Source organism: Miscanthus floridulus, chromosome 11 (genome assembly GCF_019320115.1).
Source record: "Miscanthus floridulus cultivar M001 chromosome 11, ASM1932011v1, whole genome shotgun sequence".
NCBI classification, from domain to species: domain Eukaryota; kingdom Viridiplantae; phylum Streptophyta; class Magnoliopsida; order Poales; family Poaceae; genus Miscanthus; species Miscanthus floridulus.
Genome location: NC_089590.1, coordinates 42498184 through 42525187, shown reverse-complemented (window position 1 = coordinate 42525187; position 27004 = coordinate 42498184). Strand labels below are relative to the sequence as shown.

At 44.4% G+C, this 27004-nt stretch overlaps 2 pseudogenes; one reads left to right on the top strand and one right to left on the bottom strand.

The window, feature by feature from the left end:
* The window catches only part of LOC136494931 (aluminum-activated malate transporter 1-like), a 47372-nt pseudogene that overhangs the window by 10795 nt on the left and 9573 nt on the right, over positions 1-27004 (top strand).
* Positions 21095-21996, bottom strand: LOC136493804 (sterol carrier protein 2-like; annotated as a pseudogene).

Here is a 27004-nt window from a genome sequence, read left to right as displayed (position 1 = left end):
GCATAAGCAATGACTCGGCCCTCCTGCATAAGAACACACCCCAAACCGGTGCCACATGCATCACAATAGACATCAAAAGGCTTCTCGATGTCAGGTTGTGCCAATACAGGAGCAGAAGTTAGTAAGGTCCGCAAAGTGTGGAAAGCCTCTTCACACTTCGGAGTCCACACAAACTTCTCATCCTTTTGAAGTAGTCAAGTCATGGGCTTGGCGATTTTAGAGAAATCCGGGATAAAACGATGATAATAGCTAGCCAAACCCAGGAAACTTCGAACTTCTATGACCGTAGTAGGTGCCTTCCAATCTAGGACTTCTTGCACCTTAGTAGGGTCAACCAAAATTCCATCTCCAGATAACACATGACCTAGAAAAGGTACCTTGTTCAACCAGAATCCGCACTTGCTGAACTTAGCATAAAGCTGGTTGTCTAGTAATCGAGTTAAAACAATTCTCAGATGTTCCGCATGCTCTTCTTCATTCTGAGAATATACAAGGATATCATCAATGAACATGATGACGAACTTGTCTAATTCCAGCATGAATACCAAATTCATCAGGTACATAAAGTGTGCCGGAGCATTTGTCAACCTAAAGGACATGACAAGATATTCAAACAAGCCATAACGAGTAGAGAAAGCTGTCTTAGGTATATCTTCAGGACGAATTTTGATCTGATGGTAGCCAGACCTCAAATCAACCTTGGAGAATACCTTAGCTTTGGAGAATTGATCAAACAGAATATCGATGCGAGGAAGAGGGTATTTGTTCTTGATAGTAATAGCATTGAGGGGGCGATAATCCACGCACATGCGTAGAGACTCGTCCTTCTTCTTCACAAAGATAGCTAGACAACCCCAAGGAGAAGAACTAGGCCGAATCAAACCTTTCTTTAATAGCTCATTCAACTAAATCTTCAGCTCAGCCAACTCATTGGGCGGCATTCTATAGAGCCTTCGAGAAATAGGAGCCATACCCAAAATGAGTTCTACCTTGAATTCTACTTCACGGTCCAGAGGTAATCTAGGCAAGTCATCAGGGAAGACATCTAGAAACTCACAGACAACCGGTATATCCTCAATGGCTTTGGCTAGGGTAGCATTGGCTATATTGTGGATAGCGATATCACGAGGCAACTACACTAGAAAACCCTTGTTATCCACAAGATCTCTCAACATTACCACACGGGTTGATGTATCGATCAACACTCCATTCCTGCTCATCCACTTCATCCCTAGGATTACATCGATTCCTACCCCCGGCAGAACTACAAGATCCACAAGGAACTCTCGATCCCCGATCTCAATCTTTACATCTTTAACTACTTGGTTAGTCATGATATTATTTCCAGTAGCACTAATACAATAACCACCCTTGACAATTGTAATCACATTCATATTATGCTTAGATGCAAAAGTAGAACTCACAAAGGAATGTGAAGCACCCGAATCAAGGAGCACAACTGCAGGGTGATCATTAACAAGAAACTTACCAGCGGTGACCACTTCACCAGCAGGAATTTCCTCCACAGTAGTGTAGTGAACATGCCACTGACGGACGTTTCCCTAAGCATTCTACTTGGGAGGATAGGGACAATTATTAGCCCAGTGACCAGGCTTGTTATAGTTCCAGCACGGCCTGTTAGATGGTGGGACATTGGAGCTGCCCTGCCCAGAGGTATTCTTTAGCAAGGAAACTGTGTACCCCTTGCGGAAACCAGTTTTAGCTTGATTCTTCTTCTGAGGTGGGCGGTACCAGACATTAGCATTAGGTGGATGATATTGGGTTTTGGATACCACTGGTGCCTTAGACTGAGAAGCACCTACCTCAAAGTTTCTTTTATGGGTCTTGGAAGCAGCATATACCTTATCATTATTCTCCTGAGTCAGGATGTCACTGATAAACTCGTTAAAGGTGACACACTTACAGTTGTCCATAGACTTCATCAGTTTAGGGGAAAGTCCCCTCTTGAAACTAGCTATATTTTTGGCATCAGTATCAACAAACTCAGGAGCATACCTCGCCAGGTTGTTAAATGCCTGGAGGATTCATTAAGACTCTTGTTGCCTTGAGTTAGCTTCATGAACTCAGTATGCTTGATTGCCATGAGACCAGGAGGGATAAAATGTCCCCTAAAAGCTTCCTGGAATTGGTCCCAAACCACCTCGACATTTGCAGGGAAGGTGGTCCTGTGATGGTTCCACCAGATGCCTATAGGGCCTTGGAGCTGGTGTCCTGCATACGAGGCCTTCATACCTTCTGTCAATCGGAGCAATCCAAACCTTTGCTCTATCGTACTCAACCATTCATCAGCTTGTAATGGTTCTTGTGCCTCTCTAAAGATAGGAGGCTTTGTGTCCATGAAGTCCTTAAAGCTGCTATACTGGTTTGGCTCGGGTCCCTGGCGGACATGTCAATCATCATGGTTAGCCAGTTGGCGCATAGCCTCAGCTAACGTGCGCTGACTTTTGACAACTGTTTGCATTAGCTCAGCTGGTGTGGGCGGTGGTGGAGGAGGTGGTTATTCCTCATCTCCAAGGCTATGACCGCGACGAAGATTATAAGCCATCTATAAAATGTATAGCCAATGAGCACTGACGATGTGGAAAATTTTGTAGATGAATTGTATAATTATGCCAAACTGATTCCATTGGAGAGAATGAATTTATACAATCAACAGAGGCACAATCATCCATCACAATCACACAACTCATCAAGCGCATCAATTGACACATTAATGCGATGAACTTAACCAACACGAGATCTATAGACCGCATAGACAGAATTTATCAAAGGCTCACATACGTGGAGCATAACACGTTTGATAGGTTACATCCAAGCCATAGAGGTTCCAAACTTACACCAAAGATAACATAGGGTTCAATATTACATCCCAAAGATTACAAATCTACTCATTCATGCATGAGGATCAACAAAAGACTAGCTCTAGCGCATTAGCTAAGTAGTAAGCTAAACTACGCATCATCCTCGAAGTTAGTGTCGAAGATCTCTCCTCCATCTTCCTCACTAGCAGGTTCTAGCTCCTCATCTTCCTCCTCTTCAGGTGGAACGTCCTCAGGCCCATTAGGCACTCAACGGCGACCTCATCTGGCACTTCTCCTGAGGGCTACACCTCCTAAACCTCTGGTGTTGGCTGCTGCTGCTCCCCGCTCAGTTCCTCGAATTCCAGCAGTGTCACTCCTTCCGGTACACCTATTGCATGCAGATGCACAAGATAAATATCATGGATGCATAAGGAATGACATGATGCTCATGATGAATGGATAACAGTAAGTATTTAACGAAAACATCACTGGACACTCGTTTACCGATTAAGAATAGCTCTATTCAAATCACTTTAAAACATGTATCTAACTTAACTCGAAGAACAAGATCAACTTACCAGAGCAAGATTCGACACTAAACATGTCATTTGTGTATTTAAAACAAAAGTATTTGTGAAAATTCTAAATTAAATACTAAGTGTTGCCAGTGGTCATATCCTTTATGCCCAAATAAGGACTCTTAGGTGGCTTATTAAAGTACTAACTTGGGGGTTCCTACTTGTTTCTGTTTCGTTGTCCATACGGCGTGCTATTGTATGGATGCCATCCGCTTGGGTGGTAATGTATGGATCAAAATACCTTTACGCTCTGGTAAGTGGGAGTTGTGAGAGCATGACCATCCAACCGTCGGTCTAGGGGAGAGTAGTTGTGGTTGCTCGCATACTTACATGTTCGATCATGTATCTATGAGAGTACTTAAGTGTGGGTATCTCTGTCGGGTAGCTGTGATACTAGAGTATATACATCGGGGGATGTATGTATGAAAGTATTTAGTTTACTGCTGACTTTATATGCCTTTTTGGGAAATTATTGGGCTGAAATGAAATTTGCTGCAGGTACACTAACAACGTATCATTGTAGATCGACTAGCTACCGTATACGAGAGAACGTATGTATGCCACCGCATATTTCGCTAGCCTTTAAATTTTCTAGGTTTGTGAGGATGTACGGATCATGCATGCATCATGTTCAAGCATACATGGCATTTCTTGTATTACTCCCTCCTTTAAAAATTTGATGATCTCGACTAATTAAATTTCGTATCCCTTAAATGATTCTCCCCTTAAGTTGCAACTTTTTGCTACAGATGGCGCGTATGAAACGCACTGCTCGCAAGTCCACCGGAGGCAGGGCGCCTCGTCACCAGTTAGCTCCTCATGAGCCCCGTCCTAAGCCTACTGAGGAGGAAAGGCTGAGGGCGGAGCTAGCCCGGGTGACTGCTGAGAGGAGTGCGGCTCAACAGCGTTTGGAGCAAGTAACGCAGGAACGGGATCAAGAGACCCTGGAGGTTCAGAAGTTGATAGTTGCTCACCACAACTGTGAACGTATGTTGATTCACGTGCTGAACCAGCGGAATGAAGCCTGGAATGAAGAGAATGCGTTGAGAGCGCGACAGGTTGAGCTGGAGCAGCAGTTGGCAGCTGCAGAAGAGTACAATGACCATCTCCATGAGGAGGTTCACCTGTTACACAATCAGCTTCACCCTCTCCTACCCCCTGATGATGAGAATGACAATGAGGATGAGATGGGCTCTGGTGTCATCATGACTGAAGATGATGATGACATTGAGGTTAATGGACCTAAGGACGTTCCACCTGAAGAGGAGGAAGACGAGGAGCTAGAACCTGCTAGTGATGAAGATGGAGGAGAGATCTTCGACACTGACTCCGAGGACGATGCGTAGTTTAGCTTACTACTTAGCTAATGCGCTAGAGCTAGTCTTTTGTTGATCCTCATGCATGAACGAGTAGCTTTGTAATAAGTTAATCTTTGGGATGTAATATCGAACCCTATGTTATCTTTGATGTAAGTTTGGAACCTCTATGGCTTGGATGTAACCTATCAAACGTGTTATGCTCCACGTATGTGAGCCTTTGATAAATTCCGTCTATGCGGTCTATAGATCTCGTGTTGGTTAAGTTCAACACATTAATGTGTCAATTGATGCGCTCGATGAGTTGTGTGATTGTGATGGATGATTGTGCCTCTATTGATTGTATAAATTAATTCTCTCTAATGGAATCAGTTTGGCATAATTATACAATTCATCTACAAAATTTTTCACATCGTTAGTGCTCATTGGCTATACATTTTGCAAATCTTCATCGCGGTCATAGCCTTGGAGATGAGGAACAACCACCTCCTCCACCACCGCCCACACCAGCTGAGCTAATGCAGACAGTCATCGAAAGTCAGCGCATGTTAGTTGAGGCTATGCGCTAACTGGCTAACCGTGATGATCGACATGTCTGCCAGGGACCCGAGCCAAACCAGTATAGCAGCTTTAAGGACTTCATGGACACAAAGCCTCCTATCTTTAGAGAGGCAGAAGAACCATTACAAGCTGATGAATGGTTGAGTATGATAGAGCAAAGGTTTGGATTGCTCCGATTGACAGAAGGTATGAAGGCCTCGTATGCAGGACACCAGCTCCAAGGCCCTGTAGGCATCTGGTGGAACCATCATAGGACCACCTTCCCTACAAATGTTGAGGTGGTTTGGGACTAGTTCTAGGAAGCTTTCAGGGGACATTTTATCCCTCCTTGTCTCATGGCAATCAAGCATACCGAGTTCATGAAGCTAACTCAAGGCAACAAGAGTCTTAATGAATACCTCCAGGCATTTAACAACCTGGCGAGGTATGCTCCTGAGTTTGTTGATACTGATGCCAAAAATATAGCTAGTTTCAAGAGGGGACTTTCCCCTAAACTGATGAAGTCTATGGGCAACTGTAAGTGTGTCACCTTCAATGAGTTTATCAGTGACACCCTGACTCAGGGGAATAATGATAAGGTATATGCTGCTTCCAAGACCCGTAAAAGAAACTTTGAGGCAGGTGCTTCTTAGTCTAAGGCACCAGTGGTATCCAAAACCCAATATCATCCACCTAATGCTAATGTCCGGTACCGCCCACCTCAGAAGAAGAATCAAGCTAAAACTGGTTTCCACAAGGGGTACACAGTTTCCTTGCTCAAAGAATACCTCTGGGCAGGGCAGCTCCAATGTCCCACCATCTAACAGGCCATGCTAGAACTGTAACAAGCCTGGTCACTAGGCTAATAATTGTCCCTATCCTCCAAGCAGAATGCTCAGGGAAACAGTCCAGTCAGGGGCGTGTTCACTACACTACTATGGAGGAAATTCCTGCTGGTGAAGTGGTCACCACTGGTAAGTTTCCTTGTTAATGATCACCCTGCAGTTGTGCTCCTTGATTCGTGTGATTCACATTCCTTTGTGAGTTCTACTTTTGCATCTGAGCATAATATGAATGTGATTACAATTGTAAGGGTGGTTATTGTATTAGTGCTGCTGGAAATAATATCATGACTAACCAAGTAGTTAAAGATGTAAAGATTGAGATTCGGGGATCGAGAGTTCCTTAGCGGATCTTAGTAGTTCTGCCAGGGGTAGGAATCGATGTAATCCTAGGGATGAAGTGGATGAGCGGGAATGGAGTGTTGATCGATACATCAACCCATGTGGTAATGTTGAGAGATCCTGTGGATAAGAAGGGTTTTCTAGTGCAGTTGCCTCGTGATATCGCTATCCACAATACAGCCAATTCTACCCTAGCCAAAGCCATTGAGGATATACCGGTTGTCTGTGAGTTTCCAGATGTCTTCCCTGATGACTTGCCTGGATTACCTCCAGACCGTGAAGTAGAATTCAATATAGAACTCATTCTGGGTACGGCTCCTATTTCTCGAAGGCCCTATAGAATGCCGCCCAATGAGTTGGCTAAGCTGAAGATTCAGTTGAATGAGCTATTAAAGAAAGGTTTGATTCGGCCTAGTTCTTCTCCTTGGGGTTGTCCGGCTATCTTTGTGAAGAAGAAGGATGAGTCTTTACGCATGTGCGTGGATTATCGCCCCCTCAATGCTATTACTATCAAGAACAAATACCCTCTTCCTCGCATCGATATTCTGTTTGATCAACTCTCCAAAGCTAAGGTATTCTCCAAGGTTGATTTGAGGTCTGGCTACCATTCAGATCAAAATTCGTCCTGAAGATATACCTAAGACAGCTTTCTCTACTCATTATGGCTTGTTCGAATATCTTGTCATGTCCTTTAGGTTGACAAATGCTCCGGCACACTTTATGTACCTAATGAATTCGGTATTCATGCCGGAATTGGACAAGTTCGTCGTCGTGTTCATAGATGATATCCTTGTATATTCTCAGAATGAAGAAGAGCATGTGAACATCTGAGAATTGTTTTAACTCGATTACGTGACAACCAGCTTTATGCTAAGTTCAGCAAGTGTGAATTCTGGTTGAACAAGGTACCTTTTCTAGGTCATGTGTTATCTGGAGATGGAATTTCGGTTGACTCTACTAAGGTGCAAGAAGTCCTAGATTGGAAGGCACCTACTATGGTCATAGAAGTCCGAAGTTTCCTGGGTTTGGCTGGCTATTATCGTCGTTTCATCCTAGATTTCTCTAAAATCACCAAGCCCATGACTCGACTACTTCAAAAGGATGAGAAGTTTAGTGTGGACTCCGAAGTGTGAAGAGGCTTTCCACACTTTGCGGACCTTACTAACTTCTGCTCCTGTATTGGCATAACCTGACATCGAGAAGCCTTTTGATGTCTATTGTGATGCATGTGGCACTTAGTCTGGGGTGTGTTCTTATGCAGGAGGGCCGAGTCATTGCTTATGCTTCGTGCCAGCTTCGAAAGCATGAATCAATTATCCTACCCATGACTTAGAGCTAGCCGTGGTTGTTCATGCCCTAAAGATTTGGAGACATTACTTGCTAGGTAATGTGTGCAACATTTATACTGACCATAAAAGTCTCAAGTATATCTTTACTCAACCCGAGTTGAACATGCATCAATGACGATGGTTAGAATTAATCAAAGACTACAACCTTCAAGTGCACTACCATCCTGGCAAGGCAAATGTGGTTGCTGATGCCTTAAGCAGAAAGGCCCATTGCAATTCCTTAGTTAGTAAGACTTTCATCTGGCACACCTCCTTCATCCTATAGTACTCCACAATATCATTGTGGATTGCTCTCTTAGAAGTCAATTATCGAACTCTAGAAGACTGATGTGGGTGTGTTTCACATCAAGCGGAAGATGAAAGAGCAGGAGACCAAGCACTTTAGGGTCGATGACAAAGGAATTCTCTGGTTTAATGATAGGCTTGTAGTACCCAAAGACAAAGAACTTAGAAATCAAATTATGGCTGAAGCCCATTCTTCTAAATTGTCCATCCATCCTGGTAGTAGTAAAATGTATCAAGATCTTAGGCCGTATTGTTGGTGGACCAAGATGAAGAAAGAAATCAGCAGCCTACATGGCAAGGTGTGATAACTGTTGCAGAGTCAAGGCTATTCACATGAGGCCCGGGTTATTGCAGCCACTCTCTATTCCTGGCTGGAAGTGGGAAGAAATTGTTATGGATTTCATTGTTGGGTTACCCACTACCAAAAAGGGTTGTGATTCGATCTGGGTTATCGTAGATCATCTAACCAAATCCACTTACTTTATTCTGGTCAAGTCTACCTATCACCCTCATAATTATGCTGATATTTATTTTCAACAAGTGGTACGTCTCCATGGTGTACCCAAATCCATTGTTTCAGATAGAGGACCGCTAATTCACGGCTCGCTTTTGGGAATGCTTACATCAGAATCTTGGCACTCATCTAATCCGCAGTTCTACCTATCATCTGCAAACGTTGGGATAGACTGAGCATGTTAATCAAATTCTTGAAGACATGCTTAGAGCTTGTCTTATCTCTTGCAAAGGCTCTTGGGAGGAATGGTTGCCTCTCGCTGAATTCTCTTATAACAACAGTTATCAAGAGAGTATCAAGATGGCTCCTTTTGAAGCTCTATATGGCCGCAAGTGTGGACCCTTTACCAAAGTTGTAGCCAATTTATCAAGGAACAAAAGTCTCAATATGACCATCTCATGAAAATGGCTAGAACATGCTCAAACAGGGCCCACAGGTTAGGTTTCCCTGCTAATTTTAGACTTAGAAATTTTTTTCAGTCAAGTCCTGACTTACAGTTTCATGAGCCCCTCTTTGCGACCTTGTATCTCCCAATCCAGACCGAATAGTCCAAGCCCCAATTGACAATGTTGTAGTACTACTGTCGCTCTACAATTTGCTGTTACTACCTACCGCTAACTTGGGCTAGATTACGAGCTATGAGGCGATGAAATGGCACTGTCAGTCGTGCCACCGGACCCCGATTCAGTCGTTTCAGAAAACGTTCAGTGAACGTCGTGGCTGATTGATTCAGAGACTGGCCACTACATGGTGTGCATGCCCAGCTAGCACCTCCATGTCGTGCGCCCCATGCTCCCAGGTGAAAGCCAAGCCAATGCGTCGCTCACTCCCTCTTACTCTCGCCATTTCCCTCTCTGTCGTCCTCTTCCACGAGCGTGGTGACTGGGAAGCCCGTGGCCGCCGCCGAGCCAAATCACCTAAACTGAGCGCCATTGTTTAATTCCCCTAACCATAGCACCATTGTGAGGCCCCTCCACGTCCTTGACCTCACCGAAAACCACGTCCATCGCCTCAGGTACGAAGAACAAGATCAACTTACCAGAGCAAGATTCGACACTAAACATGTCATTTGTGTATTTAAAACAAAAGTATTTGTGAAAATTCTAAATTAAATACTAAGTGTTGCCAGTGGTCATATCCTTTATGCCCAAATAAGGACTCTTAGGTGGCTTATTAAAGTACTAACTTGGGGGTTCCTACTTGTTTCTGTTTCGTTGTCCATACGGCGTGCTATTGTATGGATGCCATCCGCTTGGGTGGTAATGTATGGATCAAAATACCTTTACGCTCTGGTAAGTGGGAGTTGTGAGAGCATGACCATCCAACCGTCGGTCTAGGGGAGAGTAGTTGTGGTTGCTCGCATACTTACATGTTCGATCATGTATCTATGAGAGTACTTAAGTGTGGGTATCTCTGTCGGGTAGCTGTGATACTAGAGTATATACATCGGGGGATGTATGTATGAAAGTATTTAGTTTACTGCTGACTTTATATGCCTTTTTGGGAAATTATTGGGCTGAAATGAAATTTGCTGCAGGTACACTAACAACGTATCATTGTAGATCGACTAGCTACCGTATACGAGAGAACGTATGTATGCCACCGCATATTTCGCTAGCCTTTAAATTTTCTAGGTTTGTGAGGATGTACGGATCATGCATGCATCATGTTCAAGCATACATGGCATTTCTTGTATTACTCCCTCCTTTAAAAATTTGATGATCTCGACTAATTAAATTTCGTATCCCTTAAATGATTCTCCCCTTAAGTTGCAACTTTTTGCTACAGATGGCGCGTATGAAACGCACTGCTCGCAAGTCCACCGGAGGCAGGGCGCCTCGTCACCAGTTAGCTCCTCATGAGCCCCGTCCTAAGCCTACTGAGGAGGAAAGGCTGAGGGCGGAGCTAGCCCGGGTGACTGCTGAGAGGAGTGCGGCTCAACAGCGTTTGGAGCAAGTAACGCAGGAACGGGATCAAGAGACCCTGGAGGTTCAGAAGTTGATAGTTGCTCACCACAACTGTGAACGTATGTTGATTCACGTGCTGAACCAGCGGAATGAAGCCTGGAATGAAGAGAATGCGTTGAGAGCGCGACAGGTTGAGCTGGAGCAGCAGTTGGCAGCTGCAGAAGAGTACAATGACCATCTCCATGAGGAGGTTCACCTGTTACACAATCAGCTTCACCCTCTCCTACCCCCTGATGATGAGAATGACAATGAGGATGAGATGGGCTCTGGTGTCATCATGACTGAAGATGATGATGACATTGAGGTTAATGGACCTAAGGACGTTCCACCTGAAGAGGAGGAAGACGAGGAGCTAGAACCTGCTAGTGATGAAGATGGAGGAGAGATCTTCGACACTGACTCCGAGGACGATGCGTAGTTTAGCTTACTACTTAGCTAATGCGCTAGAGCTAGTCTTTTGTTGATCCTCATGCATGAACGAGTAGCTTTGTAATAAGTTAATCTTTGGGATGTATATCGAACCCTATGTTATCTTTGATGTAAGTTTGGAACCTCTATGGCTTGGATGTAACCTATCAAACGTGTTATGCTCCACGTATGTGAGCCTTTGATAAATTCCGTCTATGCGGTCTATAGATCTCGTGTTGGTTAAGTTCAACACATTAATGTGTCAATTGATGCGCTCGATGAGTTGTGTGATTGTGATGGATGATTGTGCCTCTATTGATTGTATAAATTAATTCTCTCTAATGGAATCAGTTTGGCATAATTATACAATTCATCTACAAAATTTTTCACATCGTTAGTGCTCATTGGCTATACATTTTGCAAATCTTCATCGCGGTCATAGCCTTGGAGATGAGGAACAACCACCTCCTCCACCACCGCCCACACCAGCTGAGCTAATGCAGACAGTCATCGAAAGTCAGCGCATGTTAGTTGAGGCTATGCGCTAACTGGCTAACCGTGATGATCGACATGTCTGCCAGGGACCCGAGCCAAACCAGTATAGCAGCTTTAAGGACTTCATGGACACAAAGCCTCCTATCTTTAGAGAGGCAGAAGAACCATTACAAGCTGATGAATGGTTGAGTATGATAGAGCAAAGGTTTGGATTGCTCCGATTGACAGAAGGTATGAAGGCCTCGTATGCAGGACACCAGCTCCAAGGCCCTGTAGGCATCTGGTGGAACCATCATAGGACCACCTTCCCTACAAATGTTGAGGTGGTTTGGGACTAGTTCTAGGAAGCTTTCAGGGGACATTTTATCCCTCCTTGTCTCATGGCAATCAAGCATACCGAGTTCATGAAGCTAACTCAAGGCAACAAGAGTCTTAATGAATACCTCCAGGCATTTAACAACCTGGCGAGGTATGCTCCTGAGTTTGTTGATACTGATGCCAAAAATATAGCTAGTTTCAAGAGGGGACTTTCCCCTAAACTGATGAAGTCTATGGGCAACTGTAAGTGTGTCACCTTCAATGAGTTTATCAGTGACACCCTGACTCAGGGGAATAATGATAAGGTATATGCTGCTTCCAAGACCCGTAAAAGAAACTTTGAGGCAGGTGCTTCTTAGTCTAAGGCACCAGTGGTATCCAAAACCCAATATCATCCACCTAATGCTAATGTCCGGTACTGCCCACCTTAGAAGAAGAATCAAGCTAAAACTGGTTTCCACAAGGGGTACACAGTTTCCTTGTCAAAGAATACCTCTGGGCAGGGCAGCTCCAATGCCCCACCATCTAACAGGCCATGCTAGAACTGTAACAAGCCTGGTCACTAGGCTAATAATTGTCCCTATCATCCCAAGCAGAATGCTCAGGGAAACATCCATCAGGGGCGTGTTCACTACACTACTATGGAGGAAATTCCTGTTGGTGAAGTGGTCACCAATGGTAAGTTTCTTGTTAATGATCACCCTGCAGTTGTGCTCCTTGATTCGTGTGATTCACATTCCTTTGTGAGTTCTACTTTTGCATCTGAGCATAATATGAATGTGATTACAATTGTTAAGGGTGGTTATTGTATTAGTGCTGCTGGAAATAATATCATGACTAACCAAGTAGTTAAAGATGTAAAGATTGAGATCGGGGATCGAGAGTTCCTTGCGGATCTTATAGTTCTGCCAGGGGTAGGAATCGATGTAATCCTAGGGATGAAGTGGATGAGCGGGAATGGAGTGTTGATCGATACATCAACCCATGTGGTAATGTTGAGAGATCCTGTGGATAAGAAGGGTTTTCTAGTGCAGTTGCCTCGTGATATCGCTATCCACAATACAGCCAATTCTACCCTAGCCAAAGCCATTGAGGATATACCGGTTGTCTGTGAGTTTCCAGATGTCTTCCCTGATGACTTGCCTGGATTACCTCCAGACCGTGAAGTAGAATTCAATATAGAACTCATTCTGGGTACGGCTCCTATTTCTCGAAGGCCCTATAGAATGCCGCCCAATGAGTTGGCTAAGCTGAAGATTCAGTTGAATGAGCTATTAAAGAAAGGTTTGATTCGGCCTAGTTCTTCTCCTTGGGGTTGTCCGGCTATCTTTGTGAAGAAGAAGGATGAGTCTTTACGCATGTGCGTGGATTATCGCCCCCTCAATGCTATTACTATCAAGAACAAATACCCTCTTCCTCGCATCGATATTCTGTTTGATCAACTCTCCAAAGCTAAGGTATTCTCCAAGGTTGATTTGAGGTCTGGCTACCATTAGATCAAAATTCGTCCTGAAGATATACCTAAGACAGCTTTCTCTACTCATTATGGCTTGTTCGAATATCTTGTCATGTCCTTTAGGTTGACAAATGCTCCGGCACACTTTATGTACCTAATGAATTCGGTATTCATGCCGGAATTGGACAAGTTCGTCGTCGTGTTCATAGATGATATCCTTGTATATTCTCAGAATGAAGAAGAGCATGTGAAACATCTGAGAATTGTTTTAACTCGATTACGTGACAACCAGCTTTATGCTAAGTTCAGCAAGTGTGAATTCTGGTTGAACAAGGTACCTTTTCTAGGTCATGTGTTATCTGGAGATGGAATTTCGGTTGACTCTACTAAGGTGCAAGAAGTCCTAGATTGGAAGGCACCTACTATGGTCATAGAAGTCCGAAGTTTCCTGGGTTTGGCTGGCTATTATCGTCGTTTCATCCTAGATTTCTCTAAAATCACCAAGCCCATGACTCGACTACTTCAAAAGGATGAGAAGTTTATGTGGACTCCGAAGTGTGAAGAGGCTTTCCACACTTTGCGGACCTTACTAACTTCTGCTCCTGTATTGGCATAACCTGACATCGAGAAGACTTTTGATGTCTATTGTGATGCATGTGGCATTAGTCTGGGGTGTGTTCTTATGCAGGAGGGCCGAGTCATTGCTTATGCTTCGTGCCAGCTTCGAAAGCATGAATTCAATTATCCTACCCATGACTTAGAGCTAGCCGTGGTTGTTCATGCCCTAAAGATTTGGAGACATTACTTGCTAGGTAATGTGTGCAACATTTATACTGACCATAAAAGTCTCAAGTATATCTTTACTCAACCCGAGTTGAACATGCATCAATTACGATGGTTAGAATTAATCAAAGACTACAACCTTCAAGTGCACTACCATCCTGGCAAGGCAAATATGGTTGCTGATGCCTTAAGCAGAAAGGCCCATTGCAATTCCTTAGTTAGTAAAGACTTTCATCTGGCACACCTCCTTCATCCTATAGTACTCCACAATATCATTGTGGATTGCTCTCTTAGAAGTCAAATTATCGAACTCTAGAAGACTGATGTGGGTGTGTTTCACATCAAGCGGAAGATGAAAGAGCAGGAGACCAAGCACTTTAGGGTCGATGACAAAGGAATTCTCTGGTTTAATGATAGGCTTGTAGTACCCAAAGACAAAGAACTTAGAAATCAAATTATGGCTGAAGCCCATTCTTCTAAATTGTCCATCCATCCTGGTAGTAGTAAAATGTATCAAGATCTTAGGCCGTATTGTTGGTGGACCAAGATGAAGAAAGAAATCACAGCCTACATGGCAAGGTGTGATAACTGTTGCAGAGTCAAGGCTATTCACATGAGGCCCGGGTTATTGCAGCCACTCTCTATTCCTGGCTGGAAGTGGGAAGAAATTGTTATGGATTTCATTGTTGGGTTACCCACTACCAAAAAGGGTTGTGATTCGATCTGGGTTATCGTAGATCATCTAACCAAATCCACTTACTTTATTCTGGTCAAGTCTACCTATCACCCTCATAATTATGCTGATATTTATTTTCAACAAGTGGTACGTCTCCATGGTGTACCCAAATCCATTGTTTCAGATAGAGGACCGTAATTCACGGCTCGCTTTTGGGAATGCTTACATCAGAATCTTGGCACTCATCTAATCCGCAGTTCTACCTATCATCTGCAAACGTTGGGATAGACTGAGCATGTTAATCAAATTCTGGAAGACATGCTTAGAGCTTGTCTTATCTCTTGCAAAGGCTCTTGGGAGGAATGGTTGCCTCTCGCTGAATTCTCTTATAACAACAGTTATCAAGAGAGTATCAAGATGGCTCCTTTTGAAGCTCTATATGGCCGCAAGTGTGGACCCTTTACCAAAGTTGTAGCCAATTTATCAAGGAACAAAAGTCTCAATATGACCATCTCATGAAAATGGCTAGAACATGCTCAAACAGGGCCCACAGGTTAGGTTTCCCTGCTAATTTTAGACTTAGAAATTTTTTTCAGTCAAGTCCTGACTTACAGTTTCATGAGCCCCTCTTTGCGACCTTGTATCTCCCAATCCAGACCGAATTAGTCCAAGCCCCAATTGACAATGTTGTAGTACTACTGTCGCTCTACAAATTTGCTGTTACTACCTACCGCTAACTTGGGCTAGATTACGAGCTATGAGGCGATGAAATGGCACTGTCAGTCGTGCCACCGGACCCCGATTCAGTCGTTTCAGAAAACGTTCAGTGAACGTCGTGGCTGATTGATTCAGAGACTGGCCACTACATGGTGTGCATGCCCAGCTAGCACCTCCATGTCGTGCGCCCATGCTCCCAGGTGAAAGCCAAGCCAATGCGTCGCTCACTCCCTCTTCCTCTCGCCATTTCCCTCTCTGTCGTCCTCTTCCACACGAGCGTGGTGACTGGGAAGCCCGTGGCCGCCGCCGAGCCAAATCACCCTAAACTGAGCGCCATTGTTTAATTCCCCTGAACCATAGCACCATTGTGAGCCCCTCCACGTCCTTGACCTCACCGAAACCACGTCCTCGCCTCAGGTAGGGCTCACCGTGAAGGCGGCTCCACTGGGTCGCCATGTCCGCCACCGGCCGAGCTCGCACGTGGCTGTGCCGCTCGAGCCTCTTACTGCCCCCCTCTTTCCCTTGCTTTAGGTCTAGTTAGTGATCCTGATGCTCATAGGGTAGACCATTAGGGTCGTGATGCCGTCGGCTCGCCGGAGGTGGACAACCCGCGACCGTGTGCCGCCATGGTCGCCGCCATTCCCCCTAGCCACCGCAATTGCTGCAATTAATGTACCCCAAGGTGCGCACGGGTGAGGTGAACACGCTGGTACCCATGGCCTCGCTGGAGCTACCACCGGCGGTGAGCTACCGCCGTCGCAATTCTTTCTTCCCTTGTTTTCTCTCTGACTAGCGGGGCCCGCTTGTCAGCAGCCGCGCGCGGGCGGGAGCCGACCACGGGCCGCGCGCGTGAGTGGGCCACGCTGTGTTTCTGGGCTACGCTGGCGTGTGCGGGCGCGCACATCGTGGGCCGCAGTGGTTTTTCGAGCCGGCCCAGTAGTTGGTTAGGGTTTCTAAATTTGTTTTGTTTTATTCTTTTTCATAGATTTGGGTACAAATTCAAAAATGCATATCTCTTGGTTGGTAGATCCAAATGATGTGGTTCCAATTTTGTTGAGTTCCTAGTAATGTCTAGTTTATATTAAAAATATAATTTATGCCATGTTCTATTATGAAAAAAGTGTTGCTAATTATCTCTTTTAATCATGTGAGAAATAGGGGTAATTATATCTTTTTCTGTGTAGCTCCAAATGGCATGAAATTTTTATGGTGTACTGCTCATATTATGAATAGCTTGTAGTTAAATTTTCATACACTTTGGACACTGTATGTAGGAGTTATGTAATTCTCTTGTTTGCATGGATGGATCTTGTGTGAATTTTCATAATTTTTCTATAGATCCAGTAAAGGTAAAATTTGGTGAGTGCTATTCTTATGCTAGAATGATACTAGGAAAAATGTGAAATATGTTGTTTGACAGTTTTCAATAGGGTTTCCTAATTATGCTAGAAATAGACCTGCCATCTGTTATTTTTTATACAACAGGTTCTGCTTGTCCAATTGCTTTGAAATTTTTATGGTAGTCTATGTGAAGCATGAGGTAGCTACTGTAAGTTTTGTAGATTTTTCTGTACAGTTTTACTATATGTTGCTTTAATCACCTAATTAACTAAATAAATTAGAAAAGGACATTAAATAATTTATTTAGAAGTTGGCACTATACTTTCTGATGTTCCTCTGGTATGCACAACAAGTTGGTAAACTTGGTTTGATCCAATTATTCTTTTGCATCATCACTAAATATTTAATTTAGTAAACCTGCCATTTCTGGACAGATTCTATGTTTACTTAAATTCGATTTGGTTAACGTAAGAATCATGCTTTGATGTTTATAAATGATTTGTAGAGAATTTCATAAGCTTTCCAGAATGTCCTCTTGCAAGTCATTTGAATTGGTAGAACTCTTGTTGTGATTGAATTAAGGAACTGCTCGTTTGCATATGAAACCTTAACTTTTGATTTAAGTATGCCTTTACTATTCCTAAGCTTGTGGTAATATTCCTAGATGTTAGGCCTTTAACTGAAGATGAGCATCTTTATCTTAGGTTATGCAAGTTGGGTAAGTGGATCTTGTTCTTCGAGTAAGTTAGATACATGTTTTAAAGTGATTTGAATAGAGCTATTCTTAATCGGTAAACAAGTGTCCAGTGATGTTTTTGTTAAATACTTACTGTTGTCCATTCATCATGAGCATCATGTCATTCCTGATGCATCCATGATATTTATCTTGTGCATCTGCATGCAATAGGTGTACCAAAAGGAGTGACACTGCTAGAATTCAAGGAACCGAGCGGGGAGCAGCAGCAGCCAACACCAGAGGTTCAGGAGGTGTAGCCCTCGGGAGAAGTGCCAGACGAGGTCGCCGTTGAGTGCCCGTATCACCGTCCGTGCAACTTTGTGAAAGGCAAGCCCCGGAGCATATTAAGCCTCTTAACTTCTAAAATGCAATTAAAGTATTATTGTTACATATATATTGTTGCATTAAGTTTAGGTGTTGGATGCAAACACTTGCTGCATTGGTTATCCAATCCTTGTCCAGGTATTGATACCCTGAATCCTATGTAGCTCAGCCTCATGTAGTGCTTAGCCCTACTTAAACGCGGTAGAAGTTAGGTGATTTCCTATCACCTGCGAGCTATAGGGATATACATATGGCACGGTTGGCTATATTTGCTATCGTGGAAAAGAACCTGTCTTAATTTGAATTGAAGACCGGGCGGAGACTTGCTGGTTTGTAGTGACTCCGTCTATGTCTCTTAAGGACCGAATCTTGGAGCCTTTCCTATTCATGTTGAACGCATGCCTCTCTCTTAGTTGGCCGGGTCTGGAGATCGACCACGAAGCCGAGTAGCTCAACTCAGGCCGAGAGTCGATAAGTATAAAGTATGCCTCGGAAGGGAGCCGTAGGCATGAGTCCAAGGGCAGGTGATTTAAAGGTCCAGATTGTCCTGGCAGAAGGGTAATCCCTGAGAGTGCTGGCGTAGACCGAACCCAAGAATTTGGTTCCTGAGTTGTACCAAAGGTGACCTATGGCTACCCTTGCAAAGTATGCCAGGGTGAGAGTTAGGAATACCCCCTCAGCTGAGTTGTAATTCGATTCGAGTCGTCGTCTCTCACCGGTTAGTGAGAACTTGACGGGCTTATCTCCAAAGTAGATACACTAAATAACATAATGGTTCAGGAAGGATGGTATGATGATGACAGCCTTATTATACCTGCTATGGTTAATATTGTTTGCTCCTAATAAGTGAGTGCTCTAGTACAGGTGCTAATCTAGTGGACAGGTAAATGATGATAAACTTGATGCTAATTTTAAATTGGTCACTATATTCATAAGCTCTTTTATGCAACTGCGCCAAGCTAGCCCACCTCATAAGCCTTGCATGACCCTTGGTGTCCTTTATTTCTAGTTTTGATGGGTAAGCCTAGCTGAGTACCTTCTCATACTCAGGGTTTGTCTCCCACCTGTTGCAGATGACCAGTTCTACTTTGGCTGCTGCAAGTATTTCCTTCTCCCGGCTGGGGATGAAGACTAGACCGTTGGGCGCGGTCTCTCCTAGTTCTCGTACCTAAAGATGCTTTTGGTGGGACATGACTAAGATCTGGCAATGTATTTGAAACTATGAAGTTATGTACTAAACTATGTTGCTTTCGCAAATTTGAACTAGGTTTGTAATATTTTATTTGAACTCTGATAGATGTAATCCGGATGCCACTTGTGAAATGTTGTAATGAATGATGTGTTGTGTTGAATCACTATGGTCTTGGTTTGTATGTCGGGAGTTGTTTGAAGTCCTTCATGATTTCTGGACTATCGGGATTATGGGAGCTTAAGTACAGGAATTTAATCACTTTGGTGATTGTTTTTGTACTTATGTTCTTATAATTTGGTCAGTTCTGTTACAGATATAACATCCCGGCCCAGGGCTTAACAGGATTAATAGGATACTCATACCAACAAGTTGCAACTTTTTTTCTAGAAGCCCATCTCTAAAGAACTCTAAGGTTAAGCGTGCTTGGTCTAGAGCAATTTCAGGATGGGTGACCGACTGGAAAGTCCTTCCCGGGTGCGCATGAGTGAGAATAAAATGCGTAGAAAAGACTTGTGTGGGTCTGTGAGGGCAGTCTATGTCCTAGAAAAGCTACCAGATGTAAGCAGGCCCGGCCTTGTAGAGGCAGGACATTATAGAATGGTATCAGAGCCGACTCTCATGATTTCATAGGCGCGTGTGTCGTAGTTGCGTAGGCATGGTGCGCATGACTAGGGTGGTCCTAGAGTGGTCACATAGCATGGCACATGCGCTGGCACTAGATACACGGATGTGGCCAAGAGAGGACGTTCCTGGCTTGGGATTGACCAACGAGGACGTCGGTCTCTTAAGGGGGTGAGGATGTAACATCCCGACCCAGGGCTTAACAGGATTAATAGGATACTCATACCAACAAGTTGCAACTTCTTTTCTGGAAGCCCATCTCTAAAGAACTCTGAGGTTAAGCGTGCTTGGTCTAGAGCAATTTCAGGATGGGTGACCGACCAAGAAGTCCTTCCCGGGTGCGCATGAGTGAGGATAAAGTGCGCAGAAAAGACTTGTGTGGGTCTGTAAGGGCAGTCTATGTCCTAGAAAAGCTGCCAAATGTAAGCGGACCTGGCCTTATAGAGGTGGGACATTACAGAAACTGGCTACAACTTTGGTAAAGGGTGCACATCCATGCAAGGTCTCTAGGTTGGACTTTTTAATCAGTCAAACAGAGTCACTCTATAGGTCATCCTAAAGTCAAACCTCCACCTAGAGGGCAATTTAGTCATTTTGGTCCACATGAACAATGTCCCATCAATTACCCTAAGTGTAGTTAAGGTGTATTAGACCATAATTAACCACTCTACACAAGTGCTACACCAACTTCTAAGTATCACATGTGATAAAACAACAAAACACTCAAATTTCCTAATGTTGCAAATCCATGTTTCACATGTTTCATGACTTTGTTGCAATTTTAAACTTGTCATATCACACTACCATGTTGCCATGTTTCAAGGTATGAGAAACTCATATTGCATTCACATGTTTCACTAACTATCATTCACAAGCAATCAAGTATGAAACAAACATAATTGAGAATGTTGCATATACATGTTTCAGTAACAATGGCATGATGAGATAGATGATGCACATGTTTATAAAATGAAATGCAATTTTGTGGGAGCCAAACACCTAGGGTGTTACACCCACATCATTTCCCTTACTGTTCCATGGAGACGGGGGCAGGCAGCGCTCGCTGGACGCCTCTGACGTGGATCCAGGCAGAGGAGACCGCCCTCCATGGATCCACGCAGAGAAGATCGCCCTCCTTGGACCCAAGCTATGGAGCTCCATGGCTTCACACATTGCAGCCAACTTTGGCCCCCTCGTTGTCATGTGCTGTTGGCAGGAGCGAAGAAAAAAAAAGAAATAAATCAGCTAAAGAAGAATAATGCAGAGAGAAAAAAAAACAGCACATATACAGAATAGCTTAAAATTGTGTAGTATTGTTTAAGTGATAGATTAACCAAGGCATTATCCAAATTCCACTGATAAAGATTAGATGATCGTGTGTTGTTCAATACCACTCATCCTATCAGGTACACAGCGGTTGAAGCCTACAAACCTTATTATCCAAACATGACCAAATAATACAATATGACCTCCTATAGCTTCGGTGGCTAGGGGAATATGTCAGGGGTGAACTTTTGCGCGGCGCTTATGCTCCCCTTGATCTTAATAGCTCCTCTGCACAGCAATAGAAATCATCAGCAAAAAACTCCCAATTCCCAAATATCCTGAACCAGAATGAAAAAGCAATGGCATGTTTTTTTGTTCCCCTAACCAAATAAACGCAATCTGCGGGTTCGTCTTGCCGCTGGTGATTACAAGGAAATCGTTGTCAGTGAAGGAGATGGTAGCATCTAGCTTCCCCTGGTACAGACGTACACATCAGAATCAAATCTTTCAGAATACTGATCTGGCAAAGGACAACGCAAAAGGATAGACCTTTGGTGACCTCGCCCTTCTTACGGTCACCCACAAAGATCTCCTTGTCAACGTCGAGCTTCTACAATGCACAGCGCCACACATGAATTCACGAATCAGGAAGCCCGTCGATCTGGCAGGGGTTTCACGCAATATTGTGAAGTAAAAGAGGAGAGATTCACAGCAGATTTGAGATGGGGAGGAGGGAGAGGTGGAGGAGGGGTGGCTGACCTTGGGGGCAATGTTAAGCTGGTAGACAAGGCCAACCTTCTTTGTGAGATCCTTGCCGGTGTCGGTGGCCATGTGGAGGCGCATCTGCTCCAGGAGCGTAATTGATTGGGCGTAATTGATTGGTGAAGAGACTCGGCACGGAAGGTGGTAGGATGGGCGAGGACGCCGCTCGTGGATGGGATTGGGTGCGGGGAAGCTAGAGCACCGCACGCATCGCCTTCTGCACATTGTCCGCGGAGATGAGCGAGTAGGGCGGACGCGTGGAGGTTGCGGCGCCCCTGGCAACGTCGGTTCCCGTGTTGGGGTCCTCCTCCACCTCCGCCACCATGGTGGCGCCCTCTGAGGCCATGACCCCACCATCTGCAGCGGCGGCACACCACGCGTAGAACGATGCTAGAGCCGTGAATTGGGTGGGGAGGAAGGGCACGGAGTGGGCGTTGGAGCGGAGGGATCAATGGAAGAACACGAAGCGCGGGGTGGGGCAATGCATCGGCGGAAGGCGTGGGGCGGTCGGAGGCAGACCGATGGAGCTGAGGGATGGCTTGGAGGGGCGGACGGAAATTGGACGGAGCGAGGGCCACGGAGCGAGGTGAAATTTTTGCATTTTGGTCCCTTTTTAAAACATTTTTTACAAAAATACCCCTGCCAAAACTTTTGCTACAAATAGACCATTTTTAAGCGTCTTAGGAAATCACACCGAGGTATGAAGGTCGGCGTCGACTGACACGACGCCGAGTCCTTGCCATGTCACCGACGACTCTAGGGCTGGCGCATGGGGCCCAGTATGTCGGTGTCGTGTCAGCCAACGCCACATGCCTAACTTTGGCGTGGTGGGGAGTCACGCTGAGCTCTTGGCACCATTCGACGCGTGGCCCAGGTGGCCCAACAACGTTTCGTGGGCCAAGAGGCCGGCGTGCGATCAGATAATGCCGAGACGCTAACCTCGGCGTGGCCCGACTCAATGCCAAGGTTCGGTCAGTTGAGGCCGCGCCACGACCCCCTTCTTCCTCCTCCCTCCATTCAGAACCAACAGGTGACCATTTCCCACTTCCTCTCTTCCCACGAACCCTAAATCCTAAATCCAGCTCTTGGGAGGCCAGATCGAGGGTTTTGACATTTTGCTAAGGTACTCCTCTTTCCCCTCTTTCATTTCATCCATTTAGATTTGGTTGTTTGTGTTTTTTTTAACTTGGCATTATAGGTTTGGTTCATGTTCATGTCATTCGTGCAATGTATGGTGGTTCAAATGATTGAATGACCCAAATGTATGGTAGTTGTTGTTGTTGTATATGTTCTGGTTTATAATCATTGAGTTAAATTTTGTGTTTGTTGGGATTCAAATTTGCTTAGGGTTTGTAATGAAAAGCTTATTTAGGAGGTATGGTGATTTAGTGTTAGTAGCTTTACATTCGTTGCAAGGTACTTTGGATTGATTTTTTTTCTACGTAATGTTAGGATGCCAAGGCATGGTAAAGCTCGTATTCCAAGGTAATCCCAATGTTTATTCATTATTTGTGCAACAAATAGAAAACCCTAGGTTTAGGTTTGGTTCTCCGTTAATATGACTAAATTCTTTCAATTGTAGCTATGGTCGCCAGAGGGCAAATTCCTATGACCTAAAGCCTCTCCCTGAAGGTGTTCCTTGACCCATGTGCTTTTGTGGTGATCCTTGCAAGGTAGACATCTCTGAAGATGAGGAAACATATAGACAGAGGTACTGGATGTGTCCCAATTATGCATGGGAACCTACAAAGCAACAGCGCCGTGCATCGATTGTGAGGAATTTTTATTGTGTGTTAATTAATTTTCTTGTGATATTAAGTATTGCTTATTTATTTGTTTTGTAACAATTTGTTTTTCTTGCAGACCGTTCCACCACTGTGTGACTTTGAGCAGTGGATTGACACTGAGATCAAGGAGTTGGACAAGCAGCATCTAGAAGGCCTGAAGCAGTGGGATGCAGAGGTTAAGGAGAGGTTTGAGCAGAGATGCAGATAGGAGGCTATAGAAAAGGAGCATAAGGAAGAGGAGGAAAGGAGGCGTGTTGCTGCGTACAGGGCAGAGAGGGAGAAGAAGCTTGAGCGTGTGCGTCGAGCGAAGACAGCGATGGAGGAGAATCCCGATGCCCAGAGGAATGGAAAGTGGCCTCGTTGCACTCAGTAGATATTTAGTTTATTCATGAGCGATGTCGTGTAGCACTGGACTTTTTTTACTATGTTGTAATGCACTCTACTTTTATTTCAGATGAACTTATTCCCTGGACTTTTTTTATTATGTTGTAATGCACTATGCTTTTATTTTAGATGGTCTTATGCCCTGTACTTCGTTAACTATCCTAGGACTGTAGTGCTACTGTTTGTATCACTGAAAAGGCTACTTGTGCTATTGTAGTCACTGAAAGGGCTATAAGTACTGTTGCAGTCAGTAAAAAGTCTATTTGAAAACTTACTGAAAAGCCTAGATTCGTTTACTATTGTATCCGTATACGCGATGAATTAATATCAGAGTGATGTACTGCATTTAGATGAAGTGACAAAACACAGATGTAGCCTTTTCAGATGAAATGACTAGTCATGGTTGTAGGCTTTTCAGATGAAGCATCTAGCCTTTGCAGATTCAATAAATGAGTACGCACACAAGTTTTTTGTCAAGTAGCATTCATGGTGAACCTGCCTTCATCTCTATATATAGTGCTCCATGTCTTGCTCCACATCCACACAACTTGTTTTATGGTTTAGTTTTAGCAAATATCGAGCGGAGGTTCCTCGAGTGGAAAGGGTTTCAGCGGAGGGAGAGGAAAGGGGGTGAGGAAGGGACCTCCGATTGTGTGGGAGGGTTCTCTGGGTCCTGATTCTTTTGAAGAACCAATAGAGGAATTTCCTTTGGAGAGGAAGAGTGACTTCACCCGTGAGAGACCTCTTAGATCATATGACAAGCGCATTGAAGATTGGCCAAAATGCCACCACGGTTTGGATTGCGTTGTGCAGATGTACAACGACTGTGACGGTGGAGGCCGTCGTTTCTTCAGATGCCCACGAGGATTTGTATTTCCTTTGAACTCTCTCCTTTTTTAGATTTGCATTTGGTTTGTAGTAGTACTTATTGGTAGATGGGTTTTCAGGATTCAAGCTGTCCAGATAACTGTGGCTTCACTAGATGGGTCAACCCTCCTCCTATCTATCCCCATCAACAGTACATCACATATCTACAGGGTCGCATCTTTGACCTAGAGTATGGCCCTGGAAGTGGTAACAGGGATAAGTCGGACGACGACAACAGCAATGATGTAGAGGAGGCACTATGCAATAATCTGTACTGCCAGTGCCCATACCATAAGAAGCACGGGCCTCCTTCTCGACCGCCACCGCCACCGCCGCCGTCAACTGGAGGATACTATGGGGAAGGTGCAACTTAGTTCAATATGTGGGAGCATTATTAGGACCAACCTTTGTTAGTCAATCCGAATGTGGAATGCTTGTATGAGTTGTTCTTTTCAATCTCCTAAGGCATGCTAGGTTTAGTTTGCAACATGCCATTGTTAGTTTTCATGTGAGTGTGTAATCGTAGTACCTTTGCAACGTCTGTATCACTTGTTTCTTTCAATCCCCTAAGGCATGCTAGGTTTAGTTTGCGACATGCCATTGTTAGTTTTGATGTGAGTGTAATCGTTGTGCATTCGCTATTTCATAAATTGCAGTTTACCTATCTCTAAGTTTCATGTACTATGGTTGATTCCCAAACTGAAAAAAAGATTTGACTCTCTCTAAAAATAGGGGATTGAAATCGAACCAACCTTCGGTTTTTCCTATAGGAACAAACATAAATATAGCATGTCTACTCTTATTAGTATAACTCGTGTTAGTAGAAGAGGAATCATTGAGAAAGATTTTTCATTTGAATCATGCAAATAGGATTTCAACCTATACCAAAGGTTTAGAAGACCTCTGTCTTTAATACTTTATTCTTTCTTTTTTATGATTTATAGGCTCGGTGTCAAGTCAGACGACGTCGAGGTAGAAGACCATGGCGTTGATTCGGCCCACGCCAACCCTAGGGTTTGGCTCGGCCATTTACGTGAAGTGTTGGGCTGAGGCTCGGCGTCGAGTCGGCCCACGGCAACCCTAGGGTTTGGATCACCACGGCCCACGCTAGGTTTGGGCCGAACCTCGGCGCTGAGTCGTCCCACGCCGAGATCGGACAGCTAGGTGCCGAGTCGAGCCACGCTAATGTTTGGGCCACGGGCATCATCGGGTCAGCCCACACGCCTACCTCGGCGTTTAATATTTTCACACCGAGATTAACGGCTCGACATTAATTTACGGAACGTCGAGCTTGGGCACCTTGTCGCTTCGAGGCAAAGGATTCCAGTATGCACTAGGGGTCGACGTCAATTGACTAAATGCCGAGGTGCCCACCCTCGGCGTGTGTTCAATTGACGCCGAGCTCCTGGGTTCACCAAAAAACAATGAACTAAGCATACACATAACACATAATACACAGAATACATGACAGAATACATGAGCATACAGAATTTTACATAACAAATGACCACACCGACATACACATTCATTCAACATCCATACATACATAAGGTCCAACACATTCAACATCCAACATAGTCCAACACATTCAACATCCATACATAGTCCATACATATGCTTCATCAATCATCCAACATAGTCCAAACATAGTACAAGGTCCATACATAGTGCATTACATAAGGTCCAATGCATACATAGTCCATGCACAAAAGAAGCATATGAAGTCTTTGGATCTTTTAGCTCGCTCCTTGTCTAATGCTCCATCATTTTCTCCTTGTCACTCTTTTTTCCTACAGTAGTCCATTTTCACAACTTTTAGCGGATATTGAGCTAAGTTAGAAACCATTAATGAGACTACCTTCACATAGCTATTTGGTGTTTGCTAAAATCTGAGCCAAGTATCATGATTACCATATCAAAAGATGTACCTTAACATGGACGGTGAGCGTAACACTTTCCCCTCCCAAACGGATAGGTACCTGGAGTGTACCTGTCCACTGGTCTGAGCGTCCTCTGTGGACGTCCAGAACCGGAGGGGCCTTGAGTTCCTTGGGGTGCATCTTCAAGCTAGGATATGCCAATCTCATCATACTCATGCTCATAGTACTCTCCCTGTCCTTCATCATCTTCTCCTTGGTGTTCTCCTTCATCATCATAAGGACCATGTCCTTGACCACCCTATGCACTAGTTGCTGCACCATGTGAAGAAGTCCCGCCAACATGTGCACCATGTGAAGATGAAGTCCCTCCAACATGTGCAGTAGAAGGTCCAGCACCAAGCTGTTGTAGGACTGCCACATCTGGAGCACGTCTACA